Consider the following 16,715-nt stretch of genomic DNA (forward strand, 5'->3'; position numbering starts at 1 on the left):
GTTCTTGCTCTTGAAATAATAAATCACTAAAAAACAAACAAAAACCACTGTAGGTTGACTTTCGTTACTTACAAACCAGTATGATATTAATAAACACCTTTCTTTGCTATCTCCCTCCCTTCACACCCAGCTGACAAAAACATTAAAGAAATGTTTAAAACATTAAACAAATTACATATGCTTGTTAATCCCTATTTTGTCACCACCCATTTACACAAAGCAGTGGCCACAAACTTACAGCCCTCAGGGCACATAATGCCAAGAGTCACCCACTTTGCTCTAAATAGTTAAAATATAAATTTTCAATTAATCAATGACATTTAAGAATTAGAAAATGTTAACTATTGGGATTTAGTTAGAAAATTTAGTTAGAAAATGTTAATTATTTGGGATTTCTGGATTCATCAAAACATGAAAAGATTAGGTAACCTTGGTCTGATCCCTGCTTCCTCAGAGCAATGCAGTTAGAGTGCTGCTTTTGAAGCTGACACAAATAACACAATGGAGAAAAGACAGTTTTTCCAACAAAGGGTTCGGGGATATTTATTAAAAAAAAAAAAAATCTAGACATAGACCTTATACCCTTTCCCAAAATGAACTCAAAATGATCACAGATATAAATGCAAAACACAAAACTATAAAACTCCTAGAATATAACACAGGAGAAAATGCAGATGACCTTGAGTATAGTGCTGATTTTTAGATACAACATCAAAGGCACAATCCATGAAAGAAATAATTGATAAGCTGAACTCTATTAAAATTAAAAATGTCTGCTCTGTCAAAGACACTGTCAAGAGAATTAGAATACAAGCCACAGACAGGGAGAATATATTTTCAAAAGACATTACTAACATAGAACTATTACCCAAAATATGCAAACAACTCTTAAAATGCAGCGTTAAGAATTAAAAACCTGATTACAAAATGGGCCAAGGACCTCATCGAAGACACACAGATGGCAAATAAGCATATGAAAAGATGCTCCACATCACATGCCCTTAAGAAATCGCAATTTTAAACAGCAACTAAATACCACTGCACACCTATTTAAAAGGCTAAAATCCAAAACACTGACAATGCCAAGGCCAACTGCTAGTGAGAATGTGTAACAACAGTAGCCCTCACACATTGCTGATGGGAATGAAAAATGACAGTTGTTTTGAAAGACGAGTTGGCAGTTTTTTATAAAACTAAACAAACTCTTTAGCATATGATCCAGCAATCACACTCCCTGATATTTACCCAAAGGAGAAGAAAACAGGTCCACACAAAAACCCACACAGGGATGTTTATAGCAACTTTATTCATAATTGCCCAAATTGGAAGCAACTGAGATATATTTAAGGAGGTGAATGAATAAAATGTGGTACATCCAGGCAAGGGGATAGTATTCAGTGTTAAAAAGAAAGGAGCTATTAAGCCATGAAAAAATATGGAGAAAACTTAAAAGCACATTACTGATTGAAAGAAGCCAATCTGTTTTATAAAAGGTACATATTGTATGATTCCGACTCTGATATCCTGGAAAAGACACCTGCTAGAATGTCCAAGTGAAATTCCTGCAATCACTGCAAAACCTCTATGTCTAAAAGCAAACTGATCATCTTCCCTACAAAGCAGGTTCATTTCTGTTTCTCCTCTCTTTTTTAATATCGTAAGTTTTTATTCAACCTCTGAACAATCTTTTGCATCTAATTCTTCTCAATCATATCTGTAAACCCACTATATTTATGTCAATAATCTCTCTTGCCTGTATTACTGAAGCCATGATGTAGCCACCTTTAATATTATACTGTTCTTTTTTGATGATTCTGCCACATTCATCTTAAAACATAAATTTGGTATTGTTATTGTCCTACTGAAATACTTTAACTGTTTTTCCACTGTTTTTGTCTGGCATGTGTTCTTCTGTAGTCTGGCCCAAATCTACCTGATCAAACTTATACTTCAAGGTATTCAATATTCCCAGCACATACCTCCAATTTTGCTTGCTGAGAGCCTCTTGGTGTTATTCGCTGCTGAGAAAATGTTTTCCCTTCAGCTTCTACACAAGCTGTGTATGCCCATACAAACTATTCAAGGCCTAGAATGCCTTTTTAAAATTTTCACAATTATTCACAAGCTGAATGAGACATTCTCTTTATTACACAATGACAAAGAAGATAGTTTGAAGGCTGTTTCAAGTGTATTAAGGAACTGTGGATAAGTTCACAGGCTTTGGAGTTAAGCTGCCTTTATTTACATCTCAATTCTATCACTCAATAGGAAGAGTTTTTAAATCTTTTGTGACTGGATTTCATTATCTGTAAAAGTCAGATAATAATATAACCAACAACTGGTGTTGCTCTGAGGACCAAATGAGTTAACACTCAGCACTGAGTAAGCACAGACTAAGTACCAGAAAATAAGTTGTTTGTGTCGTCTGCTGTTACTACTATAGTCTAGTGAGGGAAATCAGAAAATAAGCAAGAAGTTACATGGCAGTAAGTGCTTTGAGGAACACCAAACTGAGTGATTTGTTAAATAGAAATTCAGGGTGACGAGAGAGATGGGATGATCAGGGAGAGGGTCTTTGAACAGGTGACACTGGAGCACTGACTTGAATTATCTAATGTACCCAGTTCCCCATAGATCCAAAGGCAGACTTTCTGAAAAGGAGAGGGAATAACAAAGTGCAAAGGCCTGAAGTGATGTGTTTGAACAACATAAAGACCAGCATGCCTGTACTTTTCTGAGCAAAGTAGAAAGATACAAGAGATTAGATCAGAAAGATGGACAATTTAGCAATCATGTAGGGCACTAAAGGCCAGGTTAGAGGTTATACTTTTTTTCTAAGGGGAAAGGGAAGCCCTTGGAGTATTTTAAGCAAGACCACCTGTGATCGCTAGGACTGGTATCTGGAGAGCAAGAATGGAAGGGGGAAGACCAATTAAGGGGCCACTGTGGTCCACCAGGCAAGAAAGTATGATACCCACAAATCCTCTTTTCCAAGTAGATAAATCTTTGTCTTTCAAAAATCAATTCAAAAAAATACCTTTGTTCTTAAAACTCTCTTTATCTTGCTTTGAAATCGCCATTTATCTGAATTTTCCTTATAGCACTTGGTGTATAACTACTCGTTTGTGTGTTTTTCTTCCTAACTATCGTCTAAGCTCTATGGGCAGGATTTATGTCATATGGACTTCTAGGTGTTTGACTTTATGTCAAATATTTGCTGGAGCAAGTAAATTGGTATATCTAATTTTACATATCTAGAATCAATACTAAAATACCATGAAATATTAATAAAATTTTTGTTCTGTGTTGATACTTTTCTTTCAAAATTTATTTGAAAATTAAATCTATATACAATGAGAGGAGGCAAGAAATAGAGATTATAGTGAAGTAAAGATACTTTTTGAAGTCTAAAAGGGGCAAATTAAATATTTATTGACTTCTCAACCAGAGTCAAAATAAAAGCATACATGATTGAGCTAAATCTGCTGAGTGTTTTATAATGAGGGCAACCAAACTGTTTGGGGTTGAAAATCAAATTAAGCAGCTCAAAAAACTGCTATACTGTATAGAAAATAAAAATAAATAAAACAGAAAAGAAATGGTGCTGCCTATGGTACATGATAACCAATACTGTTGAGAAAGTAAAATAATTACACAATCTAAGGAACTGAGTTGTAACTGATACCCTCGATTGGCAATGTTGCACAGAAGGAACAGTAAGAGCAATTGTATAGTGATTTGGAGGAGCTTCAGAAAAGAACAATTAATTCCTTACTTTGCAATAGAAAGGCTGCATACCAGAGCCTTTCAAATTCTTTTATGTTGGTTCACTCTCTGTTTTAACACAGCAAAAACAAAATCAAAGTCTTTAATGAGAGATAAAAGGAGCATTTCTGCATGAAAATATTAAAAATTACACTAAAAACATGGGATTATTTTTTCCTACTTAAAAATTTCTTAAGATTGTAAATGTTTTGCTAAAGAATATTAGGCTGACCAATACTGACAAAAATATGATTATTTAATTTCTGGAAAAGCTTTAATGAAATGATTTATATTTTAAGATTTTGAGATTAAATTACACACGTGCACATACATACGGACATACATATAAATGACAAAAATATTGCAAATTTATTTTTAAAAATATATATAAAGACTGGTAAATAATAGTCATTCTGACAAGTCAATGAAACAATAGGTGAGTTTTAATTTCTGTAAGTTTTATTCAAGAAATAAACATTTAAAACATGTTTTTCAGCTGGGTTGACTACTCACAAATCTACTCACAAAACTGCTTTCACCATTTTTTAAAGAACAAAACCCATTCTAAATACTCCTGTGCATTCTACTGTAATATGAAATCATGCTTATGATATTGAGAAGAATGAAAAATAATGAAGGTTAAAAATCAAACCATGCATAATTTTCTTACCTACTATAAATTTATAAGATTGAAATAAAACATTTGAAACTTTTATTTCTGCAAACGACTTTAATAATATATATTTAATTAGCCTGAGGGACACAGACTAGTCAATATTAAGTACAGCATAATATACAGTAATATAAAATATGAAGTAATTATACCTATAATAAATAATATATAAACAAATAGAGTGTGAGATTTCAGCCTATAATCTCAAAGCTTGCATGTTTCAGCAGTTTGTTCTGATTATCACTGAGAGTCCTCCAACCAATTTTACCTGGCAACTGGTATTTGTTATCTCTTATTACAGAATGCTATGGCAATTTTTTTGGACCGCTCTCATATCCATGAGCACATTATCCCTCCCATATCATCTACTTTTCTTAGGAAATTGTCAAATATAAGCAGTTACATCAGAGATGCTTATCCCACTCTGTTAAAGATTGGGGTAAAACTGTAATTTCCCAAAGCTCAGTTGATTATGACAGTTGAGGGATTTTTGTAAAGTATCTTTCATGATGAATCTTTATCTGCTCATAGGGAAAAAAGTTTCATAAAGAAAATTCCTTAGTACCTTAATGGCAGCCTACATATTTCCTGTTGTCTTCCTTTTAAGAATATATTTAGACATAAAGCAGATATAAACTACATAGTCTAGTTCTTTAAATCTCAAATTTTGGTACAAATGGCTCTTTGTTCTTTAATATAAGTAAATGAAAAGTAATGTCTGCATTGTGAAGTCACAGAGAGGCTGTGAAGTAGTGAAGTACAGGAAGCAATGGTGCACTCATCTTGTTCCTGTTTGCTTTCTCCTCTTCCTTGACTACCCCTTGCTTTGGGGCATTTCCTAGTCCTGTTCCCAGAAGCTTTTTTTCTAATTTTACTGTTGTTTACTGGTGGCCTTTCAATTTATAACTTCACCTAAATGTCCTAGAAACTCCTTCAACTCCCTATGCCTAAAAGTAAACTGTTAGTTCCTACTAAAACTACTCTTCTCTGTGCATTTCCTACCATAAACACAGTCACCCAAACTGAAATCCTTCAAACTGTCTTTCCCAACCCTTCCATTTTACTCTTTCCTTCTTATCTGTCACTGTTTTTACTCTCTAAATATCACTTTATTACCTCTCCATCACTAATGCTTGACTGATGTTTCTTACCCTTTCTGGTTTGGATTGTTCTGAATCATAACTGATCATTCTGCTGGTAATGGAAAAGCTTTTCAACTTTATAACAGGGCTTTTCCATAGCAGCAGAGTGATATGCCTGACCTAAAGCATAAATCTGAATGTCATTTCTTGTTGAAAAGTCCTTGATGGCTGCCCAGTGCAAACTACTCTTCATAGTATATGTGTCTTAATAATCTGATTCCTAACCCCACGCTCCATCTTCCTGAGTTTATTACCAACTCTGCCCTCCCACAATGTATCTGTACCAAGGCTTATAGTGGGAACAATTTAATCAGAGCTTCACCACAAAATGCAATCTACTCAAATACAAATTCCAGGAGCAGTACATCTGAATAAACTAGCCATGGTTATTTGTTCAGCATGGAGCAAATGCAATAGCTCTCAACTGTATCCAATGAGGTAGCCATAATTCCAATAAAAGATACTGAACGCTCTTAGAGACAAGAAATGGGAGGATAGCCCAAAGCAAACCTAACAAAACATTTAATGTTTTTTAAATTTCCACTATATCATAGGTTGGCAAACATTTTTCAGTAAAGGGTCAGATACGAAACAGCTTAGGAGTTTTGATCCATGTAGTCTGTTCAGACTATTCACCTCACCACTGCAGCACAGACACAGCCATTGACAGTGCATAATGAAATGGAAATGGCTGTGTGCCAATGAAATTATATTTTAAAAAGGAGATCTGGGCGAAGATTTGACCTGCAGGTTGTAGATTTTTAAGCTTTGCAAGGTATCACAGCATCATGATTTTAAAGTAAGACACGCATGGATCAATTAAAATTTTGTTTTCGTGTGTTTAACAAAGTTATTAGTAAAAATGAAAAAAGTTACATTAAACTGGCATCTGCAAATGAATAAAAGATTTATACAGTCTCTATCCAACACAAAGCGACAACCCTGGATGAGATAGAAAGACAGTAAGAGGGATAAAAGGAGAGACTGAGGAGGTAAAAAATATTGCAAGTCATCAAAATAGTATGGCAGATTTAAAATCAACTTAAGCAAAATAAAACATAACAATGATAAATTATTCTTCCATTATGTATTGGAAAAACGTAAAGCAACGACAAAGAGAACTAAAACATACAGAGACTGAAGAGCGAACTTGAAAATATTTCTTCCTCTGAGAAAGAAAGCAGAAAAGTTCTTCACAGAAAGAAAATTTAGGCTTAAAAAACAAGGAAAAAACTGAAGAATCCGGAAACTATGATAACAAAATGTTCTATTTTTTTCCTTCTAGAAATCTATGCTAAGGAAATAGTCTTGAAATGAAAAAAAAAAAAAAGATACATCATTTTTTCAATGTCAAAAATTGGAGAAACATAAAAGTTCATAAGAATAATCAAAAAGGAATATTAGGCATTCTTAAATAAGAATTCTATCTAAAAGTCATGTGAAGTGCTATACAAGTGGAAAAAAACAAATAAAAAATTTACAAAGGGCAAATTCCAAACTGTTTTACTTTTTTAAATAACTGAATTAAACAAAATGAAAAGACTCATGCTAATGTTAACCACGTTGCCTTGGACTTCTAATATGGAGGAGGTGCTTCCTTATGTATTCCTTTCTTTTCAAAAATTTTAAGGAAATATAAGTAAAAAATAAAAATAACTGAAAACTAAGTGTGCAGGTTTTTCAACTCATGATCAGATCATCTAATGTATAATGATCTAAAACTTTGGCAAGTTTAGGAAGAAAAACAGAATGACTTTTAGATTCTATTTTCAAAACTGGATGTGAAATAATGAGTAAAAAAGGAGAGAACTGAAAAAAAAACAGGAATTTTCAAAGGCATAAAGATTTTCTAAGTCATATTTTCATTTACCAAATTAGAATATATTTCATGAATATATAGATTAGAATATATTTAACTTCCATTAAAGTAAACAAGTAAAGTAAAACACAGCAGGTAAAAGATGAAGAAGTTTGTAAGGTCAAGATGCATGTGTTTTACCTTCCACAATTTTTTTTTTCTTGAATGTCAAAATAAAAGATATACTACACAGATGCATAAAAAACATTTTTACTCAGAACCTGAAAAATGACAGAAATTCAGAGCTTATCAAGTCACTTGCCATTGTTTCCCTGCATAATTCAACAGACAATTTCTCATTAAGTCAAAATGAATAGCATCCTTCTGGCCTACAATCATACCATATCAAACTTAGGCTCAGGAATTAATGATTATTAGTGATGTCCTTCAGACCAGATATAAAAGAAAGTGGAAATCTTTTTTCATTCACACATCTACTTCCTCCTCTCCCCCCTGCTTCTTTTCTAACAGGCAATATGATATAAGGATTTAATTCAGGTCAATCTCTTACTAATCCACAGCGTGAAGGAAAAACAGCATAGCTGAGAGGTCTGTACCAGGATTAAGCTTACTTAATTTTCCAATAATCTTTCATATCGTCACCTAAGTCCTAAGAATCAATAATGAGGGGCTCATTTTCATGAAGTCAATTGAAATAGAAGTCTTTTTGACAATGGGACATTTTTCAACATCCTTCCCATCCACTCTGCTATTGCACAAAAGAACACATGCCATCTTGGTTTCTTCAAAATAGAGGAAATTCTTTATTTCAGAGTACTGTACACCAGAAATTTACCTTTTTAAACTGCGCTAGATTTAGGGACAATAAGACACAAATGTAATGGAAACAGGATTTCATTTTGCCAAGTATCAAAAACAATGAAATAAATTATATACTTCATAAGTACTACCATTGGCTTTGGCATTCTTTGTCCTCTAGAACAGTTTCAAACATATATAAGTTGAATGTTGGAGAGATACTCATGTTAACGAATAACAGCATTCTCAAGAAAATTAGCTATGCTTTAAATTTAAAAATATATGCGAATGAAAACATATGTAAACATGCACACCCACACAAGCATACACAGACCTCTTGTCTTTTTAGCAATGAAAGATATTAAAAACTCAAGAGTCACATAATATTCTAATAATCCTGAACAACTCCCAATAGCATTTGCAAGCCAATTAAGATTTGTCAGAGGATGATGCTATCTATATATAGGAAGTCACAATTAAATTTATGCTTTACAAATAGCAGATGGCCTTCAATTACTTTTCTGGGAATGGCCTGATTTAAAAAAAAATTTAAATCTAACACAATGAGTAGGCTCCAGTTTTTAGAATACATTTTATTAGTCTATAGGTTTAAGTTTTAGAAAATTTGATTGAAATAAGCATATTTACTACAATTAAAATATGTATCATATTATCACAGAAGAACTTTTACATAATTTATAAGTAAAAGACATTTGTTGGAGTGTTCTCCGAATGCCTTTCTTTATGCTTCCTGACCAGGATGGAGACAAAAAATTTGGAACTAATTAATGTGAATATGCAAAGAACTGCTAGAATAAGAAGGCCTAAGAAATATGAAAAATATTTGAGAAGAGAAGAGCTAAAAACAGGGGCTCAAGAAAGACCCAAAAGAAGAGTTGGCAAACAACTAAATAAAACTTCATCAAATTAAAGGTTAGGGTTAATAGATGCAAAGTATTCCATTTGGAGTGGATAAGCAATGAGATCCTGCTGTATAGCACAGGGAACTATATCTAGTCACTTGTGATGGAACATGATGGAGGATAAAGTGAAAAAAAGAATATGTATACATGTGTGTATGTGTAAACTGGGTTACTTTGCTGTACAGCAGAAACTTGACAGAACATGTAAATCAACTACAATGGAAAAAATAAAAATAAAAAATTATATGAGGTCAACCCATCAACAATTTTTAAATAAAATTTTGATCATTATAAAGTTGTATTCTCCTAATTATGCTTCCACTATTATGCAGAACTGTGATCAAACATGCATTTTGGTACTTCTTTTGAACGTAAATCCATCATAATGTTTTTTAAAACCACAATGATACCTAAACATAAATATTTAGCAAGCACTGATTAGCTTTTATGGTCATTTTTCAACATATTTTTGTACAAAATGGAAGTTACTTTCATTTTTATGATATTGTTTTCCATTTAGACTATAGCATATTTTGCTATTTATTCAAGCTTTGCTTTATGGTTTTCAATAGAATGTAATCATTCATTTAGATCTTGCTTTTTCCTGTTAAATTTATTTATGTATATTTTATGTATTTTGTCACTTACTTTTTATAGAAAATGAAAAAGATGCCTTTTCACCTTTTCCATTTGCCTAGTATAAATAACTATTCATTTGTGTATATTTATCTTGCATCCAGCCACTTAGCAAACTTTCCCACTAATGGTAACTTTTCTTTTTTTGTCTTTTCTAGGGCTGCATCCACAGCATATGGAGGTTCCCAGGGTAGGGGTCTAATCAGAGCTATAGCTACTGGCCTATGCCAGAGCCACAGCAACGCCAGATCTGAGCTGCGACCTACACGGCAAGGCCAGTAACTTAACCCACTGAGCAAGGCCAGGGATCGAACCCACAGCCTCATGGTTCCTATTCAGATTTGTTAATCACTGAGCCACGATGGGAACTCCAATGGTAATATTTTGTATACTGTGCTCAGTTTAGTAGGTATACAGTAACAGCATGTATAGTATGCTTTAAAATGTATGTATACTAAAATAACATTGCTGAGTTTTCATTCAAGATGTCATTCAAACATGAACAACAACTTGAATGTTCAGCAGAATGCCTTTTTTGACTTTTGTCTTCACCTTTAGGTCTGCAAAAAAGTCTCTTTAAAAGAAGCCACTAAGAGGTAACATTCTTTGAAGCAAATTCCAGTTATACTCCTTAGAAAATTTGAAAAAAATTCACAGTTAATAACTACATGCCAACTTTCCTTGTAGCACAGTGGGTTCAAAATCCAGCATTGTCACCGAAGCTGTGGCACAGACTGCAAGTGTGGTGCAGGTTTGATAACTGGCTGGGAAACTTGCAAAAGAAAGAAAGAAAGAAGAAACTGCAAATCAAAATGACTCTTTGACTATTTATTTTTACATACGTTTTTGTAATGATTGCTTACTTTTCTCCTCCAATAGAAAAAACACTGTAATGCAGGCAGAAGCATTAATCAGAACTAATGCATAGTGACAATAAAAAGTTTGTATAGAATTCATCGAACCATCTGCAGCTCATTAAGACGAACAGAAGAGGGTTTAATTATTCATGCCATCTTTTTGCTACGTAATAGCACTGTGTTCCTTTTTTCTTTTGTAGAAATAAAGCATGCATACAAAAATATATGTAAATCATGTATTCTTCGTGAGCATTTATGAATTAAGCACATTTGTATCACCATTATTGAGGTGATTCGGTAACATTTTCAAGTTTTTTAATACATACAGGGATTGAGCTAACAAATATAAACATATTTTATGGTACTGATGGAAGTCAATGCATAACTGACAAATCAGATAATCCTCTTTAAATGATTTTACTCAACTTGAAAAATCAAATATAACACCATGCACGTATATTAGCATTGACACTCATACTTTTGTAAAAATAGTGGTATATTTAAAAATAATATTAAGGCTATTAGCAATATAAAAAATCATTTTATCCACATTTATTTAGTACATATCTATATTTTGCTCTAAAGTTGAGAGTCTAATTGAGCAACTTCTATGATCACAGTTGCAAAGAATCACTTTGCTTTACTTACAAGCATGGTTAGAAAAGGCATATGGATTTAAAGACACAAATTCATTGGTTTTTAGTGAAGAAAATTCTACAATACTAATGTCCTTTTTATTTGTAATGACTTAATATGGTACACTGTCTTTATTTACATTGATTTTTAGACTGCATCATGGTCTAAATCGTATTATTTCATAAATGCATCAGGAAAACATTAATGCACAGTTAAAGCTATTCCATTTTGCGTAACAAGAGGAACTAAGAATATATTTAATTAGAAAATAAAGATTTTTTTAATTCTAAGACGCTTCATCACTCTTCTTAAATAAATAAGTATGCCTATGATATAAAAGCACTCATACTTCAGGACATATTCCTCGTCGTCATCCTAAAACAGTCATCTATATTATTTACTGACAGTAAAAGAAACAAGTATTTGTTGAGGTTTTATCTCTCAGGTTAAAAGTTCTTATGTACATTGAAAAAATTGCTTTACATTTAATAATTATCATACACAAAAATAGACACAAATTATTATAATATAGGAAAAGTGTTTGTTACTTGAGGGAATATTACAGAATTAGAGATTTTAAGAGCTGAAAACTAATATAGAGAAAAATCCAATCCACTTGTGACAACTGTTGAAGATAAAGATTATACAATTAATTAGCAGCAAAATTACAGATTTTGATAATATATTATACATATATAAAAATAATATAAAATGAAACTTCCATGTGCCTACTTTGAGATACGGAAATCTTTTGAATATGGTTAACTGACTCATTGCAGTGTAAGATGCTGGCTCTACTACGTGTGTCTAGATCGCATGTAGCAGATCCACAAATCCAGGTGGAGAGAGATAGGAAGTACATGTGACTGGCCTCCAGGGAAGGATGGCAGGAATCTCAGAAGGGTAAAACTGACCTATAACATTTCATAAAATTAAGTTGCTTGATGTGGTTCTAGGTGTCAACACTAACTCACTGCCTTTTTTTTTTTTTTTTTTTTTTTTTTTTTGATTGAGGACTGCAGTAAGTCTTATACATATGTGATTTCATCTACTACTGGCAGAAAAATCTGTGACGTGCAGGTAAGTAAACTTAGCATAAGGAGCTTAAGAAACTTGTTCAGGACAGCAATTCTAGAAAATGCCAAAACCAAGATTTTAAACCGAGTGCATTTAAAAACAAAAACACAAATTTGAAGAAAAAAAAATTCCAATGTTAACTGTAACACTATTTACAGGAGTCAAGATATGGAAGAAATCTAAGTGTCCACTGATATATGAAAGAATAAAAAAGATGTGGTATATACACACAATGGAATATTACTCAGCCATAAAAAGGAAACCTTGCCACTTGTGACAACATGGACAAATCCAAAGGATAGTATGCTAAGTGAATTAAGTCAAAGCAAAGGACAAATACCTACATGATCTCACCTATATGTAGAATCTAAAGAATAAAACAAAATGTAAACAGATTCATAGATATAGAGAACACATGATTGGGTGCAAAAATGGGGTGAGGGACAAAATAGGTGAAAGGGGACTAAGAGTTACAAACTTCCAATTATATAATAAATAAATCATGGGATGTATTATACCATTTAAGGAGTATGGTCAATAATACTGTAATAATTTTGTACGAGGACAGATTGTTACTAGACGGATTAGAGTGATCATTTCATCATATTGCTAATGTGAAATCATTGTATGGTACATGGGAAACTAAAGCGATATTGTATGTCAACTGTATTTCAATAAAAACAAAAATAAAATGAAATACATTTGCATTCAGAAATTTCATCACCCCTCAAAATATCATGGATTCCAAATTACGTAGTCTACATTACCGAGTAAAATTATAAATAATCATGTCTACCCATATATAAGTTTAACATATTTAACTTCAAATTTGTAAAATATTTTTCTAAGGAATTAAAAAAAGTAAATTATGTTTAGATTTGGCAAAGTGTATAGCTACATGGTTTTTCTTTTGTACCAGAGGGAAAAAAATAAAGTCCAACAACAACAAAAACAATGACAAAAAAAGAACAAAGACAAAAAAAACCACAAGAATTTGATAAGTTATAATCACGTTTTTCTAATTTGTTCAAGAGCAAAAAATTTTAATGTCTGTGATATTATGCACATAGTGTATTATTCTAATTAGACCAACTTACTACAATATTACAGTGACACATACTTAAGAATATATATGCGTACTTTCACACAGCATGGTTATTATGAAGACATTTAAATTAGTTCACATAAATGCTATTGGTGTTATTTTTACAAAATGAGGATTTCTCATTTCACAGGCAGTATTTTGGTATGTTTAAAGCTATTTAATGTTAAGAGCTTTTCTGCCTATTGTGTATAAAAATGTAGCTATAACTAACCCTGAAGACAGTCTCCTCCATGATCTTTACAGAATTTTTAGTATCCAACAATGAGTTTGTTTCCCCAAGCCTGAAATTTCCTGTTTTTAGACTCAAGCAATCTTTTTGACTGTATCACTTTCTTGCTCTATAGCTAAAAGGTCCTTCATGATCTTCCCTAAATCAGAGTTGCTTAGTTTTAAGCTCCTCCAACACTGATATAGACATGGCACCTGCATTACCATCGCTTAGAGATTGTACTGTTAAATTAAAATTCTTGGAGTGCAGAAAGGGTATGTGCACTGTGAACATTTTCTCTGATGCTTCTCAGGCAGACCAACGTTTAAGCAATACCAGCTTTTAGAGTTCTCATTATGGCTCACTGGTTAACAAACGTGACTAGAAACCATGAGGTTGAGGGTTTGATCCTTGGCCTCACAAAGTGGGTTAAGGATCCAGTATTGCCTTGAGCTGTGGTGTAGGTCGCAGATGTGGCTTGGATCCCATGTTGCTGTGAGCTGAGATGTAGGCTGGCAGCTCTATCTCCAATTCAACCCCTAGCCTGGGAACCTCCATATGCCATGGGCGGCCCTGAAAAAACAAAGACAAAAAAAAAAAGAAAAGAAAAGAAACACCAATTTTGTGTTAGCAGCCTTGAGACTGTTAACTCTGAGACCGTGAATGTGTACTCACCATATTGTGTGAGAAGCCACAGAGGGATTCGGTGAAAAGTGGCTTTGGATCCAGTGCATGTGCTAATAATGGGATAGCTTATTTGCATTTAGGAGTAAATAGAATAAAAGGGAAAGACAGAGAGAAAGGCTGAATTAAAAGTGGGATGGGAAATATGTTATTTTTTCCAGTTCTGCTCTTTCTCATCTGTGTTTCATTGGGTAAGTTAGTGAACCTTTCTATGATTGAGGGTATAAAAATACTTAATAGATTTTTGCAATTATATGTGTTAAGTTATGTGATACACAATGTCTGACACAAGTATTCGTTAGTTACACCACTATATATTCATTCATCGATCCATCCATCAATCCATCCTTTCAACTAGCATTTGCCTCCTAAAATGTGTTAAGCTCTGTGCTATGTTAAAAAACAAAGATGAGAAAGTCTAGACATGGCACCTTTCCCTTGAGAAATCTGAAAGTATTGTGAAGAATACATATATTAATTGAATAATTGCTCAGATATTAAATAACACCTGTGATAAATCTAGAAAAGGAGAGATAGATGGAGCTAAGAGTATATACTGTAAGCTAACATAAGAAGGAGAATGTGGTGAATGTTCTCCTGAGAAATCCAAAGGAAGAGTAGGAGTGAAGACAGTAGGGACTGGTGGGATCTTTGAGATAGAGAACAGCAGGTGCATCAGCTTTTGGGCTACTGTAAATATCTCAGTTTTGGTGACCATACATGGCTAAGCATTTTATCTTAAATCATTACAAATCCTTCACATTAGTTATTTCGAGTGATATTTTTTTAATTGAGAAATGCAAAGCTTAGAAAGATTAATTATTTAAGCAGAGTGATAGGAAATGTAACAAGACCTAAAAGTGGAAATTTCAGTTGGTTCAGTTTCAAAGTCTATGACTTCTCATTGTATTTGGGCCTAAATGTATTTCAAAGCATAAATGACACGAAGAGCTCTCCAGAACATAATTCTGACTCTTAAGAAGAGTCAGATATCCGGAAGGAACTAGGTCTCTAACAGGGAGTGAGCAGACAAGGATAAGGAATGGTTAAGAGGAATTTGTCTCTAAGTATCAATGCTGGAAAGTCAACAAGTTTAGTTTACAGAATGCATGTAGAGTCATTGTGGGATAATTAAATTATCTTGTCCAGAAGGCAAGTGAATGTTATTAAAATTATTTTGAATTACATTTCTATTTCAGAAATCTAAATAAATATTTAATGATTTTTATAACCTAACTTTGCTTTACCCCTAAAGACTACCCTATTATTAAAGAGAATTTATTTGTAATTATTTACAATTCATTTTTATCCTAAATTGGTAAAATGAGGTTTTAAAAGTATATGTTTAGGCATTCTTTTCTTCTGAGAAAGATCTTTAGGCACAGTATAGATTAAACATGTAGAGTTCTATTTTTACAGATTCTTGGATTTAAACAGTATCTACTAAGAAAAAGACTTCTTGATTATTTTCCAGAAAAGTCTGCTCAGCTAGATTTGCAATGATATTTCAAAATTATTAGATTCCTTTAAACAACCATGGGGAGAAGAGACTTCTTGACAAATATGGATATAAAAAATAAATAAAAAACCCAGACCTAAGTATAAACTTTTTAAACTCAACACAACTGAAACACAAGTTACTTAAAATACTTTTGGAGATTTGTCAAATGTGCTACACAAAATGCTGTATGTCGTGTTTAAATCTGCATGGATCAATCTGGTGAAGACAATGCTTTTGACTGATAAATTATATTTTGATACTATCATGTGACCTTCAATTCTTCAATAATGATTAAGGCCAGTCTCTTTTTCTCAAAGGAAATGGAAACCAGGCTTATACCACCTTTAATGCTTTAAATATTGTGACTGAATTTTAAACACTTCCATTGTTTGTTTAATGAGCTGCCTGGTGATGTTCAGTTCCCACACCTGGGACCTCAGTCCCCATCTGCAGGCTGAGCCCACCTACCCTGGTTCCAGGGCCATTTGACTGAGATGGTTGAAAAGGAATACAGGATTTACGTGTTTGCCGACTCCATAAAGAATCAACATTAATTCTGGTAATTTTGGTAATTAAATCTGGTAATGGGTATTTTTTTCTTGTTCATTATATTCAAGCCCTCAGATTCCCTCCAGTTCTGGGAATTGAGTAAAGAGTCAGATCCCTGCATTGGTTCCCTGCCAACGGTTATTATACCAGCACCTACCTTCTGGACCTACATCTTCATCTATTACCTGACTGCACTTCTATTTATGTCAAGTCTCTTAACCTTTAGCCCATATATCTAGACATCGTTATTTACTACTTAAGATTTGTTCATTCCTGGTCCCTCTCTAATAATATATTTCTTCTCATTCCATATGGAATTTGGAGCAAATGGAGACCATCTCT

The 16,715-nt window shown here is 33.1% G+C and overlaps 1 protein-coding gene and 1 long non-coding RNA gene across 7 annotated transcripts in view; both read right to left on the reverse strand.

Annotated features, from left to right (window-relative positions):
* THSD7A (thrombospondin type 1 domain containing 7A) overlaps positions 1–16,715 on the reverse strand; it is a 446,288-nt gene that overhangs the window by 407,339 nt on the left and 22,234 nt on the right. The window lies entirely within an intron of this gene.
* LOC146400018 (uncharacterized) lies at positions 9,756–13,124 on the reverse strand. Its single transcript, XR_014815886.1, has 2 exons — positions 10,049–13,124; positions 9,756–9,973 (listed from the first exon to the last, which is right to left on the reverse strand). It is a non-coding gene; the product is annotated as an uncharacterized LOC146400018 (long non-coding RNA).

The sequence above is a fragment of the Sus scrofa genome, chromosome 9 (genome assembly GCF_054392235.1).
Source record: "Sus scrofa isolate SSC_HxYL_T2T_F1_AM1 chromosome 9, Sscrofa_HxYL_maternal_Yorkshire_Landrace_v2.0, whole genome shotgun sequence".
Taxonomy (NCBI): Eukaryota; Metazoa; Chordata; class Mammalia; order Artiodactyla; family Suidae; genus Sus; species Sus scrofa.